The 20,092-nt window shown below is 47.2% G+C and overlaps 1 long non-coding RNA gene across 1 annotated transcript in view; it reads right to left on the reverse strand.

Moving 5' to 3' along the window:
* LOC123376734 overlaps positions 1 to 20,092 on the reverse strand; it is a 66,863-nt gene that overhangs the window by 18,952 nt on the left and 27,819 nt on the right. Inside the window, exon 2 of the long non-coding RNA XR_006581915.1 lies at positions 8,860 to 9,116. This is a non-coding gene — a long non-coding RNA (uncharacterized LOC123376734). The remainder of the gene's footprint in view (positions 1 to 8,859; positions 9,117 to 20,092) is intronic.

Raw genomic sequence — 20,092 nt, forward strand, 5'->3', positions numbered from 1 at the left:
CTCTCTGATGCGCAGCACGCCTACCTGTGCTCTTCTAATCACCCTGGTGTCTTGCTGTTCAAAATTGGCGGCCAGGTGATTTGCCTCAACCTCCTACCCCGCCATAAATGTCTCCCCCTTACTCTCACAGATATTAAGGAGCACACAGCAAGCAGCAATAACAATGTGAATATTGGTTGCGCTGAGGTCTAACCTAGTCAGCAAACAGCGCCAATGAGCTTTTAAATGTCTACCACCATTCTGCACTTGCTTAGCCTATAGTTGAACTACTCCTTACTACTTTCCAGGCTGTCTGTGTGTATGGCTTCAATGAGCCATAGGAGCAAGGGGTAGGCTGGGTCTCCAAGGATAACTGTTGGCATTGCAACATTCCCAACAGTAATTTTCTGGTCTGGGAAGTAAGTCCCTTCTTGCAGCTGTTCAAACAGTCCAGAGTTCCTAAAGATGCGAGCATCATGCACCTTTCCCAGCCATCCCATGTTGATGTCGGTGAAACATCCCTTGTGATCCACCAGTGCTTGCAGCACCACTGAGAAGTACCCCTTGCAGTTTATGTACTGGTTGGCAAGGTGGTCCAGTGTCAAAATAGGGATATGCGTTCAGCCTATCGCCCCACCACAGTTAGGGAAACCCATTGCAGCAAAGCAATCCACTGTGACCTGCACATTTCCCAGAGTCACTACCCTTGATAGCAGAACATCAGTGATTGCATTGGCTCCTTGAATCACAGCAGTCCCCATAGTAGATTTGCCCACTCCAAATTGATTCCTGACTGACCGGTAGCAGTCAGGCATTGCCAAGCTTCCACAGGACTATCACCACTCGCTTCTCAACTGTCAGGGAAGCTCTCATCTTGGTTTTCCTGCGCTTCAGGGCGGGGGAAAGCAACTCACAGAGTTCCAGGAAAGTGGCCTTATGAATGCGAAAGTTTTGCAGTCACTGGGAATCATCCCATACCTACAACACTATGCGGTCCCACCAGTCTGTACTTCTTTGCTGGGCCCAGAATTGCCATTACACTGTATCAACCAGCCCCACTGCCGCCATGATGTCCCAATTGCCACATCCTGAGTTTTCAGGAACTTCTGTGTCCGTGTCCTCCTCACAATCATCCTTGTGCTCCCGTCTCTTAGCCAGGTTCTGCACATACTGCAGTATAATGCACTAGGTGTTTACAATGCTTGCAACAGCAGCGGTGAGCTGAGCAAGCTCCATGCTTGCCATTCTATTGGCATCTGCACGGGTAACCCAGGAAAAAAGGCACAAAATGATTGTCTGCTGTTGCTTTCATAGAGGGAGGGAGGGAGGGGAGATTGACGACATGTACCCAAAACCACCCGCGACAATGTTTTTGCCCCTTCAGGCATTGGGAGCTTAACCCAGAATTCCAATGGGCAGCAGAGACTGCGGGAACTGTGTGAGTCGATGCTAGCCATGGTAGTGAGGACGCACTCTGCCGACTTGATGCGCTTACTGGGGACATACACAATCGACTGTATAAAATCCATTTCTAAAAATCAACTTCTATAAAATTGATCTAATTGCGTAGTGTAGACATACCCTAACAAAATTATGAATGTAAGCTCCTGGGCTGAGCTTTTGAAAGTGTTGTGCAGGTTTCCTTTGAGGACAAGGACTGAGGGGTCAGATGTAGAGTGATCGCTCTCTACAAACCCACAGACGGTAGGATGTTTTTGTCTTTTATCATTTTCCTGTGTGAGTTCATACAACTTCCTTAGTCCTCCTCTTAATACATCAGCTACACTGAGAGGCGGGTTCAGAACTGTCTTTGGAGAGGAGAGGAGGCGAGACTGTGGGCACCAAGGAGAAGTAAGGTACGGTTGTCTCCTTTTATTCTAGATGCATATTCTCTGCCCTTCCCACTTCTCTCTGTGCTCTCTGATCCGCCCGACTCTCTCTTCACCCCCTCCCCTTATGCTTTGATTCCATTGAACAGCCTGCAGACATCAGCACTATTTGACAATTCCTGCCATGCACCAAGCTGGAGTTGATCATTACCTTTACCCCGTCCTCACACTCCTTGTGTAAATAGATACATGGTGTAAATTCAAGCAGTGATGCAGACAATCAGCACAAACTCTTCCAGGAACCGGAGTTAGGCATCAACATGCCCCTACAAGCATCCCAGTTTTCTAGCTCCCTGTCAGCTCTGGCCCCACAGCCAGTCCTGTTCCTTGAGGGCTCGTGCAGACCAGTACAGAAGCTACCACTGCCACTCTCATTGGTAATAACTCTTCTTATTCTTATTCTGGAAATTGTAGCTCTTTTGTGATGATCTTTAGCTGAGTTCCCCTGTGTCCTGCTGCCTCCGGGTGAAATCCAGCTATTGCCTCAACAGCTCAAAGCTGCAATCTGCCATCCCCAATATGGGACCCAAAGCAATTGCAAATCAGGCAGGATCCCCTCTGGTAAAACAAAGCACACACTAAATATAACCCTGCTCCAGGCAGCGGCTCCCAAGCTGCCCATGCTTTCTAACAGAGGAATGGCTGCAAAAGGGAACAGCGTCCCCAATAACTGGCACAGCTACTGTGGAACGCCTTGTGGGAAAGTGCCCAGCCAGAGGGAGGGAATGGAAAGACGCAGGACTGGGCACCAGGAGCCCTGGCTTTTGCAAGGCACTTGCATCAATGTTTTCTAAACCGAGTGCTCCAAGTTTGATGCCCACATACAGGCATCCCAATACAAGTGGCCTGATTCTCCATGGGGCTGAGCACTCTTAGCTCTCCCTGAAGTCAGTGGGCGGGGAGGGCTCTCTGCAGATCAAGACACTTCTGTCCCTGTGTCTCTCCAGCTGCAATATGGGGCTAGTAATAGTGGGCATGGAGCTTCTCACAGGGAAGGTGCAAAGGATCATCACTGTAAAGTAGTGTGTACTAGTATGTGGCTGCTGGAGCTGGAGGGATGGGAGAGGGGGTAACAACAGCTGTTTTGTTTTCAAAGAAAGGAACTGCATCTGCAAAGGGCAAATAAAGTAAAAATCCAGCAGCTGGCAGGGATGAGGGACAGATCTCAAAATACACAGAAATAGTGTGGGAGATCTGAAAAAATAATATCTATCTTCTCTCATCACCGGCTCGCAAGGTATTTCCCAGCATTCACTGACCCATGGCATGTATTCCCACAGTATTCTTGCCAGCAAGTTAAAGAAGTCTGGGCTGGATGAATGGACGGTAAGGTGGATAGAAAACTGGCTAGATGGTCGGGCTCAACGGGTAGTGATCAATGGTTCCATGTCTAGTTGGCAGCCGGTATCAAGTGGAGTGCCCCAAGGGTCGGTGCTGGGGCCGGTTTTGTTCAATATCTTCATTAACGATCTGGAGGATGGTGTGGACTGCACCCTTAGCAAGTTTGCAGATGACACTAAACTGGGAGGAGTGGTTGATATGCTGGAGGGTAGGGATAGGATACAGAGGGACCTAGACAAATTAGAGGATTGGGCCAAAAGAAATATGATGAGGTTCAACAAGGACAAGTGCAGAGTCCTGCATTTAGGACGGAAGAATCCCATGCACTGCTATAGACTAGGGACCGAATGGCTGGGCAGCAGTTCTGCAGAAAGGGACCTAGGGGTTACAGTGGATGAAAAGCTGAATATGAGTCAACAGTGTGCCCTTGTTGCCAAGAAGGCTAATGGCATTTTGGGTTGTATAAGTAGGGGCATTTCCAGCAGATCGAGGGATGTGATCATTTCCCTCTATTCAGCACTGGTGAGGCCTCATTTGGAGTACTGTGTCCAGTTTTGGGCCCCGCACTACAAGAAGGATGTGGATAAATTGGAGAGAGTCCAGCGGAGGGCAACAAAAATGGGGGCTGGAGCACATGACTTACGAGGAGAGGCTGAGGGAACTGAGATTGTTTAGCCTGCAGAAGAGAAGAATGAGGGGGGATTTGATAGCTGCTTTCAACTACCTGAAAGGGGGTTCCAAAGAGGATGGATCTAGACTGTTCTCAGTGGTAGAAGATGACAGAACAAGTTGCAGAGGGGGAGGTTTAGGTTGGACATTAGGAAAAACTTTTTCACTAGTAGGGTGGTGAAGCACTGGAATGGGTTACCTAGGGAGGTGGTGGAATCTCCTTCCTTAGAGGTTTTTAAGGTCAGGCTTGACAAAGCCCTGGCTGGGATGATTTAGTTGGGTTTGATCCTGCTTTGAGCAGGGGGTTGGACTAGATGACCTCCTTAGGTCCCTTCCAACCCTGAGATTCTATGATTCTATGATTCTATGTCAATGGGGCAGGTAAGTGTCCATTGGGTGCAGGCTTTGAGAGGTTAGATGATTTCTCTGTCACTGACAGAGCCAGAAATATACGTAACTATGCTTGAGTTTCAGTTAATTGCTGTAGCCAATGGACTCCTCGCATGTACCAGCACCTGTCAGCTACGTCAAGCCAAAATGCTTTTCTGACGGGTAATCTGACCTCAGCTCCCAGTGGGGTGAAAGCCTGGGCTAACTGAAGGGATGTTCCAGGTGAGCACTCGGTAATATCGAATAATGGAGCCTTTTGGCCACCAGGGCATAGTCAGAGGTGATGGAAATGACAGTGACAAGGTGCAGAGGGGGCAGAATGGAAAACCATCACCAGGTAGCTGTGAGTTGGTCTAGGGTAAAGTGAACAGGTACTGCTTTCCCAGGCACCCTTCTGCCAGGCCCCCTTCTGCCCCCTTTGCATGTCACCCTGTAGACGTGCCTCGTTGCTCTACAGCAGAAATTTGCGGGAGACCACTCTTTCAAACACCAGTGCCCTTTTATTTCCTTGTATTTTGCCACCACCACATATATACAGCTTTATACAGTTCGCTATGAGGCAAGTAGCCCCTTGGGGAACAGCTTGCTTTTGCAGCTAGCTGGGATCAACAGGACCTCACTCCTCACCTTCCTGTTCCTCCCCTCCTACTTCCTTCCTGCTAGCTTTATAGGCCTTCCCCCATCAAGCTCACAGGTCTCTCCTTTAGGGCTTTAATCAGCCACAGCCTGTCAGCTCCAATCCCTTCTCCTTACTGGGAGCTGAGCTAGAAGGCTCTGAGCTAACAGGGGCTGAGTCAGTGCCTTTTGGCCAGCACCCTGTTACACACCCCCTACCCCAACAAACTTGGCCCTGCCTTTCTGATGCCCTCAGGTTATGACATCACAAATGATTGCTGGGAGACACCCAGAGACTTGTAATTGGTGAGGGGCAACCTGCTAGGAAGCCAAGGTGCAAGTAGGGAACAGTGAGAGCAATCAGCAGAAGTGTTTGCAAAGGACCTGTTTGACAGATGTGTCTGGGGGTGTCAGTGGCTCTGACTACATTGCGGTTACAAGCCGAATGGAACTTCCTGTGTGACAGCACACCTGCAGGCCAGGGTAGGAAATGTAGACCAGACACCAGCCGGGGAGAAGTTCAGCAGCTGGGGCCGAGGGAGCTCTCTGGGCGCACTATTGGGGAAGGGAGGGAACAGCACAGGCAGCGATTACTGAGCTCACAAGACACGTACAGAACAGGAAAGCATAAGCCACTGAAGCAGTGAAACCAGGATCCAGGAGAAGGGGCACTGGGCACTCCCCTGAAGGAGCTGCTGGTGGAGGAAATGGACCTGATGCTGCCTCTCACCATCTCCTACTTCTCTCATTCTATTCTTAGTCTATATCAACATAAGGAAATATTGGACCCTGACCTCTGCTTTCCCAGCATGATGCCCAGCAAGGTCTCTCCAAACTTGGGCTGGATTCTGTCTGTGCCTTTAATCACATTGCCCATGGTAGTATCTGAGCACTTCAAATCTTCAATGCATTTTCCCAGACACCCTGCACGTCAGGGCAGCACTATTATCCCCTGTACAGATGAGAACTGTGGCACAGAAACATTAAGGGACAGAATTTTATAGCTATCGAGGCATCTAAATAGATAGGCACCTGGTGGGATTTGGGAAGATGTCTCCCATTGAAGCTATCTGCACCTTTTACAAAGCTAGCCCTAGATGACTTCCCCAAGGTCATACAGGTAATCTGCTGGAGCAGGGAATTGAACCCAGGTCTTCTGTGTCCCAAGCACAGCCTTCCTGTTTCATTCGTTTTACCAAAAGAACCCCTGAATGAAGCACCATACAGGTGTTATGGGGTGTTGGGAGCAGCACCAACACTGAGCCACCAGCCTCCATGCACTGTACTCAGGTGTGCGATTAAACTACAGACCAAAGCAGCTCTCCAATAGGGAAAGACTCTGAGCCCTAGCTGGGGCCTTTAAGGCCTAGCCTGTATGGTGGGGTGCAGAGGAGGATGTGCTGCTATGGGGTCTCCTGGAGGAATTCTGGCTTCTCAGCCTGTCCTAGAGCAATGGGATTGATGGGCTAAACCCTGAGGCATTCCACCCCTTACCTCCCCGTACTGCTCTAGGTTACTGGAACTATTTCCCAGCAAGGCTAGAAGCAGATAGTGGTCTTTTTGCATATCATTATAAGGAAAAAGTCTCCAGCCATGAATAAATGGAGACTGAGTGCTCCTAAATTTGTGAGGTCAGTGCAGACACATAAGAACTGACATGCCTGCGAGCCCAGGGATGCCAGTTCCTCCTCTGTAAGTGGAGGAGAGAAGAACAGCTATTCTCAGTGGGGATAATCATTTTACCAGCAGCATAATCAGAACAGACTGACATGACTTCCATCTAGCAGAGAACTAGCCTCACCTCAGTCCCGGGAAAAATCATGGAGCAGGTCCTCAAGGAATCAATTCTGAAGCACTTAGAGGAGAGGAAAGTGATCAGGAACAGTCAGCATGGATACACCAAGAGCAAGTCATGCCTGACTAACCTAATTGCCTTCTATGAGAAGATAACTGGCTCCATGGATGAGGGGAAAGCAGTGGACGTGTTATTCCTTGACTTTAGCAAAGCTTTTGATATGGTCTCCCACAGTATTCTTGCCAGCAAGTTAAAGAAGTATGGGCTGGATGAATGGACTATAAGGTGGATAGAAAGCTGTCTAGATCGTTGGGCTCAACGGGTAGTGATCAATGGCTCCATGTGTAATTGGCAGCCAGTATCAAGCGGTATGCCCCAAGGGTCAGTCCTGGGGCCGGTTTTGTTCAATATCTTCATTAATGATCTGGAGGATGGCGTGGACTGCACTCTCAGCAAGTTTGCAGATGACTCTAAACTGGGAGGAGTGGTATATACGCTAGAGGGTAAGGATAGGATACAGAGGGACCGAGACAAATTAGAGGATTGGAACAAAAGAAACCTGATGAGGTTCAACAAGGACAAGTGCAGAGTCCTGCACTTAGGACAGAAGAATCCCGTGCATTGTTACAGACTAGGGACCGAAGGGCTAGGAAGCAGTTCTGCAGAAAAGGACCTAGGGGTTACAATGGGCGAGAAGCTGGATCCGAGTCAACAGTGTGCCCTTGTTGCCAAAAAGGCTAATGGCACTTTGGGCTATATAAGTAGGGGCATTGCCAGCAGATCAAGGGACGTCATCATTCCCCTCTGTTTGACATTGGTGAGGCCTCATCTGGAGTACTGTGTCCAGTTTTGGGCCCCACACTACAAGGAGGATGTGGAAAAATTGGAAAGAGTCCAGCGGAGAGCAACAAAAATGATTAGGGGGCTGGAGCACATGACTTATGAGGAGAGGCTGAGGGAACTGGGATTGTTTAGTCTGCAGAAGAGAAGAATGAGGAGAGGATTTGATAGCTGCTTTCAACTATCTGAAAGGGGGTTCCAAAGAGGATGGATCTAGACTGTTCTCAGTGGTAGAAGATGACAGAACAAGGAATAATGGTCTCAAGTTGCAGTGGGGGAGGTTTAGGTTGCATATTAGGAAAAACGTTTTCACTAGGAGGGTGGTGAAGCACTGGAATGGGTTACCTAATGAGGTGATGGAATCTCCTTCCTTAGAGGTTTTTAAGATCAGGCTTGACAAAGCCCTGGCTGGGATGATTTAGTTGGGAATTGGTCCTGCTCTGAGCAGGGGGTTGGACTAGATGACCTCCTGAGGTCCCTTCCAACCCTGATATTCTATGATTCTATAAGAGTATATATATATATATATATATATATATATATATATATATATATAAGCTGACAGTGTGAAACCAACATAGCTGATGTGGGTGTGTATTGAAAGGCTGACAGAATATTTGATGTTGAAGGAGAAGGAGGGTGGAGGGGAAGCAAGATTTTCTTTGCTTCTGATATTCTATGATTCTAACTTGTAAAACATTAGTGACAGATGCAGCTGAGACCAGCTCACTAAGGGCCACAAGCCAGGATCTGGCTCTGCTACCAACAAATTAGTAACCTTTCCCTCTGACTCTGGAATAGCTGGAATGGCATGGGGTAAGATGGGGTGTCAGCGCCTTGCCACTTTCAAGTTCCTGCACCCACCTATCTGTGGGCTGCCAGTTGTGGCCTATTGGCCTCCTTCCCCACTATCACCCCTGTCTGGGTGGGTAGTGCGGCCTAGCGGCCAGAGTCCATACAATCCCCCTCTCAAGCAGGGTAGTGCAGCCTAGTGGCCGGAGTCCATATGATCCCCATCGCAAGCAGGGTAGCGTGGCCTAGCGGCTGGAGTCCATACAACTCGTTCCCCCATGTGGGAGCAGTGCAGCCTAGCAGCCAGAGTCCATACAATCCCCCTCACAAGTGGGGTAGTGCAGCCTAGAGGCCAGAGCCCCTAGGATTCCTCACGGTTCAGGAGGTGGGATGGTAGGGGGACCCGGGCCCACCCTCTCCACCGGGTCCCAAATCAGGGCCCTGTTAGTGGCAAGCTCCCCTTGCCACCCGCTCGGCGGGGATCCTCCCGCAACATGCCGAGCGCCCATTTGCCGTTTGCCTCTATAGTTCCCCTGGGTCACTTCCTACCATAAATGCCAGGTTCTCTGCTGCGGGGGGTCCTCCGGTCTATTCTCCTCCTGTGACGTCCTCCATCGGGGTATCAGGGAGTGTCCCGGCTTGGCTGGCCTCTGGATCCTGGTGCGCAGGCTCTCCCTCCTCAGGAGCTAGCAGCGTGCCTCCTTCTTCTCCAGCGGTCAGCCCAGAATGAGCTGTTCTGCAGGCTTTTATACCTGTTCTCCAGCTGGAGCATGCCCAGCAGAGCTTCCGGGGCGTGGCTTCCTCTGCTAGGAAAGACGGGTTAACCCCTGTGGTACCCAGTGTAGGGCCACTCTGCCCTGTCACAGGTCCATAGGTCTGATCTTGTCTGGAAGTTCCTGTGTTTCTAGTTGTCTCTTCCCCACAACCCCTCCTATCTTCTGACCCAAGCAAGTACATGCATTTTTAATCCTAATGCTCAAGACAATGAAACCATTCATAGATCCCATGGCCAAAAGGGACCATTGTGATCATCTAGTCTGATTTCCTGTATTGCACAGGCCAGAGACCTTCTCCAAATAACTCCTGGAGCAGATCTGTTAGACAAACATCCAGTCTTGATTTAAAAAATTGTCAGTGATGGAGAATCCATCACAACCCTTGAGAAATTGTTCCAGTGGTTAATTACCTTCACTGTTAAAAATGTATGCCTTATTTTTAGTCTGAATTTGTCTAGCTTCAACTTCCAGCTATTGGATCATGTTACACCTTTCTCTGCTAGACTGAGGAGCCTATTATTAAATATTTGTTTCCTGTGTAGGTACTTACAGACTGTAATCAAATCACCCCTTAACCATCTCATTGTTACTCTACATAGATTGAGCTCTTTGAGTCTATCCCTATAAAGCAGGTTTTCTAATCCTTTAATTATTCTTGTGACTCTTCTCTGAACACTCTCCAATTTATCAACATCCTTCTTGAATTGTGGACAGAACTTGACACAGGATTCCAGCAGTGGTTGCACTAGTGCCAAGTACAGAGATAAAATAACCTCTCTGCTCCTAGTCATGATTCCCCTTTTTGTGCATCCCAGGATCACATTAGCTCATTTGGCCACAGTAAAACACTGGGAGCTCATGTTCAGCTGTGGAAACAGAGCTGTGATAGTCAGGGCCAGCTCCAGCTTTTTTGCCACCCCAAGCGGCAAAGAAAAGAAAAAGAAAAAGAAAAACCCGATTGAGCTGCCACCGAAGTGCTACTGAAGAAGAAGGAGGGGAGTGAAGGACCAGCCGCCGGATTGCCGCCAAAGACCCAGATATGCCGCCCCAATCAGGGACGGAGTGCCGCCCCTTTCTATTGGCCGCCCCAGGCACCTGCTTCCTTCGCTGGTGCCTGGAGCCAGCCCTGGTGACAGTGGACGCAAAACATGCAGGATGGGAATAGGAGAGCAATTTCCATGGAGATGTCTCAGTTTGCACATGCAGTTCTAGTACATCTGCATGAAAACGTAGCTCTAGTTATTAAATATTTCAGAAAGATGCATGATGTGTGTGAGAGAGAGAGAGTGCAACTTATGCTATTGAGTTTGTTACAGAGAATACCTTCTGGGTCTTTCTCAGAGGTACGGGAACAGTGTGGAGACTTATTAAACATCACTTTCATTTTTAATGCATACTAAATAATTCCATTTTGGAGGATTTTAAGTATCTCTCATTAGCGTATCCATGCAACAAGCAACATTTCAGGTTATTGCGAGTGCAAAACTGTAAAAGTCTCATCTGCTTCCATCATTTTATACTATTTTTTCCTTTTTACATTTCTGTCAGCCTGGAATTGTAAACAGACTAACTGATTGAACTCATGTGTCTTGTCAAGTTTCCCTTCCTCGTTCTCAGTCACTAACACTTCAGAGGAATATTTAAATCCAAACAAGAAACGATTTCCATGGATTTTTTATTTCATGGCCATATTTCCATTAACATACTGTTAGGGCTTGCTATCATCTCAAGTTTCAAACAGCCAAAAACAAGGGCATAATCTTTGGCTTCTTCCTACTTTTTGTGGTGTATTGAAAATTGAGTTAAAATTATGATCTAGCACTTTACATTTTTTGGATTTTCCTGGTCCTTCTTGTAAGTGAGAGACTCTGTAGGGAAGAGTAGTACCTCCTTGTTTCAGGGAGCAGCTTGTTTTGTCTCTCTCTGGTTTTGGATTCTTATATTTTATTTTTAATTCTAAGAAATAGTCATTTTATGTTCCAACCTTCCAGCAAGACTATTTATGTTTTTAATCTAACTTCACTTTTTTATGCTGGGAAAGAGAACACTTTTGAGTTATGAAATTTTGGAGATAAAGCCACTTCCTCTATGCCTTCAAGATCCTGGACAACACTGAAAAAAACAGACTGAAGGGGAAAAGTCCAGGACAATTGGATAACCTATTCCACCACACCTTCTTGATAACAGTGATGATCCCTGTAAAGGCTACAGTTCTTTCCCACTGTGGAGCAATCTTCACTTTACATCCCTTCACTTTATACTTCCTTGCTACATTTTTCTCCTTCCTGCTTTCAATCTTAATTACTTTGGGGGTCAATCTTTCTGGAACCTAAAAAGAAGTGGAGAACATACTTCCCACTGCACCTGGACACTTTCTGATCTTAACCATAAGAACAACTAGGGCAGCTGTGGACTGCAGAAGGCAGTCAAGACTCCATTACTGCAGCTCCCATACAATGCAGGGTGTAGGCCTGGGTACCCACAAGACTTTCGTGGCCCTACTCTTTATAAAACTTTGATAAGATCCAAAGTGAAGACTCATGGAAGGAAATGTTCCTGCTTTAATATTTGACAATCAAATGGAAAACCCCCAGGAGCCCAGAATGAGAAAAAAAGGTCAACACTGATAGATAGTTTTATCTGGAAGTTCATGAAGCATAAATAAAGCCACCCTCTCCAAGGACAGCAGCCTGCAAATTCAACTGGAAAACTCCTTCCGAGAGCTAAACAAAGCAGCAGTCCTGCATGTGCTGAGCATTTGAGCAGAGTCTATACTGGCACATTCAGTGCGTGCTTTGGTCGGGAAACATTTGTTCTTATTCCTTTTGTCAGCGCCATGTTTGGTGGCTAGAACAAATGCGGTACAGTGACTCTGTGTCAGCAAGTCACCTTTTCCTAGATGATCTCAGGTGTCTTCCTGAGCACAATGATGGTCTATAACATCCCCAAGATTTCTGGGAGAGGGCCGGAGAGAAGTTCCTAACTAATCTCAAAGTAAGGATATTTCTCACCATTTTACTCGGCTGTCTAGCCCCTTTCATCTCAAAGCACTTTACAATCTATGTACGTAGAAGAATCACCTCCCTCATCAGGGAGCTGCAGCCATGCTGGGTGCAGTGCAGAAGCTGTGGAAGAGTGTGCAGGCACAGCGGCTGTTGCCTAGGACAGGAAGTGAAAAAGTACTGGCATTGCAGGGGTGACACTCGCAGGGAGAATGGGATTTAAATGAACAATGAAGATAACCCTCTGGCAGACTCCTGGGTCCTTCCAGGGAAACAACTAGCTCTCCTGGGCTCGAGGGGCTGCTGTCCAGGCTTATTGGCTGGGTGTGGAAAAGGGGTTAATGATGTTCAGCCAAACTTCACCAGCTTTGTCAAGGCAGCCCAAGGCCACCTGCCAAAGCCCAGCTCCCCTGCTTCAGGGAGCTGCCTTGCACTGGGTGGGGGGGATGGAAGATGTAGACAGTGCTGTTTGCACAGGGTCATCATCCCTAACTTTGTGTGTTATTTTGCCCCTGCAGTGTCTGCTCGGAGATGGAGAGCTGCTGGGTTCAGAGAAGGGTTGTTCGGGGATACGTAAAAGCTAGGAGTCAGAAGAGAGCCTGTGAGGGGAGCAGCCTGCTATCTGTGGGGTGCTGTCAGGGACAGGGCTGCCTGTATTGGGGGGCGACAGCCTTGTGACTGACAGTCGCTCTCTGGCTTTCCCAAATCCTTGACAGCATGCGTGTTTCACATCCAGGATCTTTGCTTGGCTTTTGAAGTTGAGTGACCTTGAATCAAAGGAGCCAAAAGACAAATCTCAAACTGCTTCCTTCAAAGGAAGAGAAAGAATCAGTTCCCTGGAACACTGCTGGAAGTTGAGGTCTTACTGAGCTCCTCTGGCCCGTACCCTCAGCAGGCAGGCATTCACCCATGCCCTTCTCCTCTGGGGAGCTTCAAACATGTGGCAGCTCTTCTGCTCACTTCACTTGACTGTGTTTGCACAGTGATCTCTCCTCTGGGCAGAGACGGGGACCCCTCATTCCACCTGGAGAGCAAGAGCAGACTCAGTCACACGCGATTAGATGATTGAGCCATGCGACTGTAATTGATCAGCGTGTAATCAACAGGGTGGGGCATCGGTGAAATTCATTGGAGGCAGAGTCCAAAGGCAGTGGGGTGGAACTGAGTGGGTAACCAGATTAGAAATCAGATGAGCAGCTAAATCAACAAGCAGACAATCAGTTGAAGCGTATCAGGTAAGCAGGTGGGAAATGACTAAATGAGCCAGCTGGCACTAAGCCCATAACCGAGCTGGGTAGGGAGTCTTGTGATCAGCAAGGACAAAGAGGTACATGAGCAGGAAGCCAAGGCATTGGGGCATCAGGAGGTCTGGCCTGGAAGGGTCTGTGGGGGATTGCCCCCTCTGTGCTGGCTGCACTGGGGTCACTCCCTGGCCCCATGTTAGAGCAAAAGTGGAGGAGATATTCAGCAGAGCTGCTACTATTAGCTAGGGAAAATCTGGGGGGATCCCTGTTACAGGGCACCTACCCAGAACTGGAGCCATCTCCCTGCAGCCACTAGCGCTGCAGGCTCTGTACTGTCAGAGCCTGGATTCTTTTCCTTCTGTTCACCTTTGGGCACATCTCTATTTCCCATCTGATCCTACATCATGCCTTCCACAGCAATCTCCCAGCATGCATCCCTCACCTCCAGAGCACTGCTGCATGTTCAGGTGCCGTGTTGCAGGGGTTCTCTCAGTTTAGAACCCACTTTGGGCCTGGTTCCACAGCACCCTGTTGTTTCCATGGCCTAGCCCTCCAACCAGGTCATTACACAGTCCATTCCCTTTCCAGGGTAGACAGAAAAGTCCAAGTCTAACAGCCCTTGAGCCCATCCCCCTGGAACTTGTCATTCTTTTAACACCCATGCAGCCCTTCTTGGCCTGGGGGAGAGGTGGGGAACCTATAGGGTTAGGGTTCCAGAGCAGAGACCCAAATTTAGGAAGATAAGCCCTGTTTCTTTGATCCTTCCACTATTGCCTGAGCTACTTCTACTATCATCAGGTCTCTGGACTCTGCTGTTCCTCTCTGGACCTGTGGTTCCTCACAGCTTCTGAGCCAGCTAAGGAGGTGTTTTCTCAAAGACCACTTCTAGCCCTTGTGTGCAGCAGCTGAGCCATACTGCGAGCACACCCTCAGGCTCTCACCTTTAGAGCAGTCACTAGCCCCCTCTTCCAACAGGAATGCCCCCTCTTCTGGGAGCTGGGGTGTGTGTCAGGCCCCTGGCCTAGTGGCGAGGCTTTGGCCAGCTGCCTTCAGCTGACCGCTCCCTCTGGAGGCAGCTTTTACACCGGTCCCCTTCCCTTGAACCCTTTCCCCATTATTGGGTGAGAGAGGACCCTTGCCCTGCACTCTCTTCATGGCTTTGGGCCCTTAAAGGGAGTGTCAGGCTTCCTTCCCCAATGCCCATCCATTCCCAGGAACCCTAGGTCTTGGTCTGTTGGGCCCTCCCAAACCCATGGGTTTTACAAAAGCTATTATTCATTTTTTACTGATTTTCACCCACATTTTGGACCACTCAAGTACATGAAAGTACTCACGAAGTTAAGAAAATCCAATACATTGTGTTAGGTAGATCAGTTTATGTTAATAATAAATTAATCTCAGTGTAAATGCACAGCTGTCTGTTAAAGTATGGCAATGTAGTGGAATATACACTTGCCCACCTGCATGCACATGCATGTGTTACTGTTAACATATTGTTCATGAAATAAACCACAGCATTAAACTGCTTTTACTTTCAATATTCTTCTTTTTCTCAGTTTGTTGCTTTTTGTCTGTCCTCTTTTCCCCCAGTATTAACCCAGTTATTTACCCAGAAAACTGTGCAGTTATTTTTTGCACCAATTTTCACTTGTGTTTAAATTTTTGTAATAAACACTGATAAAATTCTTGGGACATTTTAAACAAAATAAAAACTAAAATGAAGTATCTTGCTCAATAGAAGCCTCTCCAGGCTTCTAATCTTTTTTGTCATCCAACTCTGTCCCCTCCTGCGGAGAAGTGGGAAATGTTTGTTTTATTTTTTTATAAAGTATCCTATGCAATGTCCAACAATAGCTCTGTGTGATATTACCCTGCCTGAATGCATAATTGCATTCAAAGAAACCACACAGGAAAGATGAAACAATGGTCTAATACAGTGTTTCTCAAACTTGGGATGCCGCTTATGTAGGGAAAGCCCCTGGTGGGCTGGGCCAGTTTGTTTACCTGCCATGTCCGCAGTTCCGGCCGATCGCGGCTCCCACTGGCTGCGGTTCGCTGCTCGAGGTCAATGGGAGCTGCTGAAAGAGGCGGCCAGTACGTCCCTCGGCCCGCGCAGCTTCCTCGGCATCCCAAGTTTGGGAAACACTGGTCTAATATAAGGAACATTCCCTCAAACAATCACCAGATTTATAGCCATGGAGAGTGACTCCTCAACTCCCACCATAGTGACAGGGCTGTTTGGCCAAGGCTGAGATGAGAGAGGTCAAAGGACCCTAAAATGTTAACAGGTGCCTCTGGCCAAAAGGGAGTGGGGAAATGGTCAGCTCAGCTGGAAGCTGACACGGAGAGAGCATGCAAAAGGCTGACCCAGAGACTGACTGGGAATCTGGAGACTGCAGTGAACAGGCTACAACTTAATGCCCAGCGAGAATGGGGGACACTAATGCTAAGCAAGCAAAATAATTGCACAAGAATCAAATCTGGTCCCATCTCCCCTCACTGTGTTACACTGATGTGATCAAGGCTCATTTATCTCACAGGTTAAATGCTCAAATCAGTGCAGTAAAGGCATCTTCACCAAATCAGTGAATTACAATGAACTTTGAATTCACCATCCAAAAATGGCAGTTAGCCTAGACAAATATCCCCCTTTTTGACTCATTGAGACACTAAAGCAAATTTGCTCTCAGCCTTTAGGCTAAAATGTTATGCAGTCTCAGTTCCCAACCTAGTAGGTCAGACACTGTTTCCTACGCATGTAGGGGCTTGTCTCAGTAACTACTATAACTATTGGGGGAGGGATAGCTCAGTGGTTTGAGCATTGGCCTATTAAACCAAGCATTGTGAGCTCAGCCCTTGAGGGGGCTATCTAGGGAACTGGGATACAAATCTGTCTGGGGACTGGTCCTGCTTTGAGCAGGGGGTTGGACTAGATGACCTCCTGAGGTCCCCTCCAACTCTGATATTCTATGATTCTAATGAGATATTGACCTCCCTAGAGAGGGGTGAGTACAGGTATGCTGCAGATCTCCATTAGTCTGTACTGACTGCTTCATGAGGTCTGCAGCAGCCCACACCACTGGAAATCCTGGCCTTAGCTTACATTATTGTTACAGAGTTTCCTGTGAGTGTTCACAAGGGCTGTAAATCCTGGATTTCACATTTCCTTGATAAGAATATAAGAATGGCCATACTGGGTAAGACCAAAGGTCCATCCAGACCAGTATCCTGTCTACCGACAGTGACCAATGCCAGGTGTCCCAGAAGGAATGAATTGGGGAGGGATAGCTCAGTGGTTTGAGCACTGGCCTGCTAAACCCAGGGTTGTGAGTTCAATCCTTGAGGAGGCCACTTAGTGATCTGGGGCAAAAATTGGTCCTGCTAGTGAAGGCAGGGGGCTGGACTCGATGACCTTTTGAGGTCCCTTCCAGTTCTAGGAGATTGGTATATCTCCAATTATTACCTTATTACCTAACAGGTAATGATCAAGTGATTTCTCTCCTGCCATCCATCTTCACCCTCTGACAACCAGAGGCTAGGGACACCATTCCTTACCCATCCTGGATAATAGCTATTAATTGACTTAACCTCCATGAATTTATCCAGTTTTCTTTTAAATGTTGTTATAGTCCTAGCCTTCACAACCTCCTCAGATAAGGAGTTCCACAGGTTGACTGTGCGCTGTGTGAAGAAGAATTTCCTTTTATTTGTTTTAAACCTGCTACCCATTCATTTCATTTGGTGGCCCCTAGTTCTTATATTAGGGGAACAAGTAGATAACTTTTCCTTAGTCAATAACTTTTCCTTATTCATGATTTGCTTTTCAGTTCTGTAAGCTCAGACATTCTAAGGCCAACTCAGTGTAATTTGCCCCAGAGCTTCCTACCAGGTGAGCAGAAGCAGTTCTGTGGCATATACCCTGTACTGTACCTTCACGCCCTGTCCATTCTCCAGGAAGGGAACTCTGGCAGGGTCCAAGTCCAGCTGGACCTGCTAAATTACGCATCTGGCCACGAGAGGGGTGTAGTACAGAGACCTATTTAGAGAGTGGCTGGATTGTAGGATTCCACCCCGAAGAGAAGTGGAGGCCCAGGCTTGTCACTTGACAGGAGTGCCCCTTGGTGGCCTGGAAAAGTATCTCAGAAGAGGCAGCCTGCCCAAGGACGGTGTTGTCTTCTATTTCTGCTGTATATTTTGGTAGAGGCTGACTAGAATAGTATCCCAGGTGAGACCACACCATTGATCTATATATAGGCTTGGAAGGACTGGATTTTTGTCAGTAAATGTCAATAAACCTTGACTCCACCACACACACAAACCGATGAAAAAATATTACCATTAATACTATCAAAATTTACAAATAGGCAAAGTAAGAAAACTCCTGCTTGAGAACTTAATTGACTTTGTATATTTTGCCATGTGATGTTGAAAATTTGGGTTTTAAAAGGTTACAAAGCTTTAACTTTTTGAATCTTAACATCTACTGTCAATCAATAATTGGCTGACCTCCACCAGAATTTCCTGCAAGTGTGAAATTTAAAATAATTGAAATTCGAAAAAATTCTTTAAAATAAACATTGATATTATCTGTCAAAATTATCAAACACTACAACTGGAATTCTGCCAAGGCTATTGTCATAAACAGATAGTTAAGGGTTAAGGTCTCTTTTACCTGTAAAGGGTTAACAAGCTCAGTAAACCTGACAGACACCTGACCAGAGGACCAATCAAGGGACAAGATAATTTCAAATCTCTGTGGAGGGAAGTCTTTGTTTGTGTTCTTTGTTTTGGGGGCTGTTCTCTCTTTGGATTTAAGAGGGGCCAGACGTATATCCAGGCTCTCCAAGCTTTCTGAAGTATTTTCTTCTATTCAGTATAGTGAGTATTAGAAAGGTGGATTAGTCTTTTTTGATTGATTTCTGTATTTGCAAATGTGTGTTTTGCTGGAGAAATATTTTATTTTTGGTTGCTGTATTTGTACTGCTGCTAGCTCTCTAGTTTCATAAGCTGTACCCTGTAAACTTCCATCCGGATTTTACAGAGCTAAATTTTACCTTTTCTTTTTTTCTTTAATTAAAAGCTTCTCTTTTTAAGAACCTGATTGATTTTTTTCCCTTGTTTGAAACCTCAGGGGATTAGTTTAACTCACCAGGGACAGGTGGGGGGAAAGAAAGGAGGGTGGTGGAGGTGAATCCCTCTTTGTTTAGATTCAAGGAGTTGAATCAAGGTAATCTCTCCCAACGACTAGGGGAGGGGGAGAAAGGTGGGGGAATGGTTTATTTCCCCTTGTGTTAAGATCCAAGGAGTTTGGATCTGGGTTCCCCCTGGGAAAGGTTTGGGGGAACAGAAAGTGTGTCAGACACTAAAACCTGGCTGGTGGCAGTGGTACCAGATCTAAGCTAGGATTTAAGTTTAGAAGGATCCATGCAGGTCCCCATCTTTTGGAGGCTAAAGTTCAAAGTGGGGAATAAACCTATGACATGGTAGGCAGCGGTTGGGATGTTTTAAGAACCAAAAGCCAGTGAGAGCTGTTCTCTCCTTCTAGGGCAGGAAAGCAGGCTAGGGGGGGATTGGTTTTAAAACCAAAGCAAGGGAGGTTTTTTTTCCTTTCTGGCTGCTTGGAAAAACAGCCTGAGGGAAGAGGTGTTAAGTTTTTCTAACAAGGCTTGTTAGAAAGAATTCCCACTGAGAGAGCATTAGCAGTTTGCCAGAGACAGGTTACAAAACCAGTTTTTCTGGTCTTTTCTCGGTCAGAGAAGCACAGTTAGAAGCTCTGAGCCAGCAAACACCAGCAAAAGACATTTGCAAATGAAAAGTTTTGTTTTGTTTTAATTCAGTCGGGAATAGAAAGATTAGGAAACTGTAAACCAAACAGCCTGAGCTGAGGCATCTCGGTTCACTGACTGCAGGGGGGTGTGGCCAGCACCAGAAAGCAGAAAACATGAGTACCAGGAGAGCATCTCAACTAGAACTGGCTAAGCTGGAAGCAGCAGAGAAAGACAAAGAACATAGAAGACGGATAGAACTAATTAATGCAGAAATGGCCAGGGAAGAAGCTGCCCACAAGAGGGAAGTGGAGAAGCAACAAAAAAAACTGGAACTGAGACAAGAAGAGATAGAAATGAAAGAAAAAGAGCTGGAAATCCAGAAGCAGGCTCTGGAATTAGCAAAAACTAAGCCAGATGTTCCAGCCAACCCTAACAACCCTTCTCCAGGTACTGTTTCCCATCCCAGGAAATTTCCCACCTACAAGGCAGGTGATGACACTGAAACCTTCTTAGAAAATTTTGAAAGGACCTGCCATGGGTACAACATCCCTACAGACCAGTACATGATAGAGCTGAGGCCACAGCTCAGTGGACCCTTAGCAGAGGTGGCAGCTGAAATGCCTAAGGACAGCATGAACGATTATAAACTGTTTCAAACAAAGGCCAGAATCAGAATGGGGCATGCCCGTCAGCGGTTCAGAGCCCTAAGGTGGAAACCAGATGTGTCATTCCCCAGACACGCCTACTACATTAGAAAGAATTGGGATGCATGGATGTCAGGACTAAAGATTCAATTTCTAGAAGACCTGGCCCACCTGATGCAAATGGAGCAGTTCTTAGATGGTGTTCCTGAGGAAATAGAACGGTACATCCTAGATGGGAAGCCCAAAGATGTAACAGAGGCAGGGGAGATTGGAGGCAGATGGGTGGAAATAGCAGAAAAGAAAAAAGCTACTATCAAGGGGAGTGAATATAACAAGGGGCAAACCGAC

This window comes from Mauremys mutica, chromosome 8 (genome assembly GCF_020497125.1).
Source record: "Mauremys mutica isolate MM-2020 ecotype Southern chromosome 8, ASM2049712v1, whole genome shotgun sequence".
Classification (NCBI taxonomy): domain Eukaryota; kingdom Metazoa; phylum Chordata; order Testudines; family Geoemydidae; genus Mauremys; species Mauremys mutica.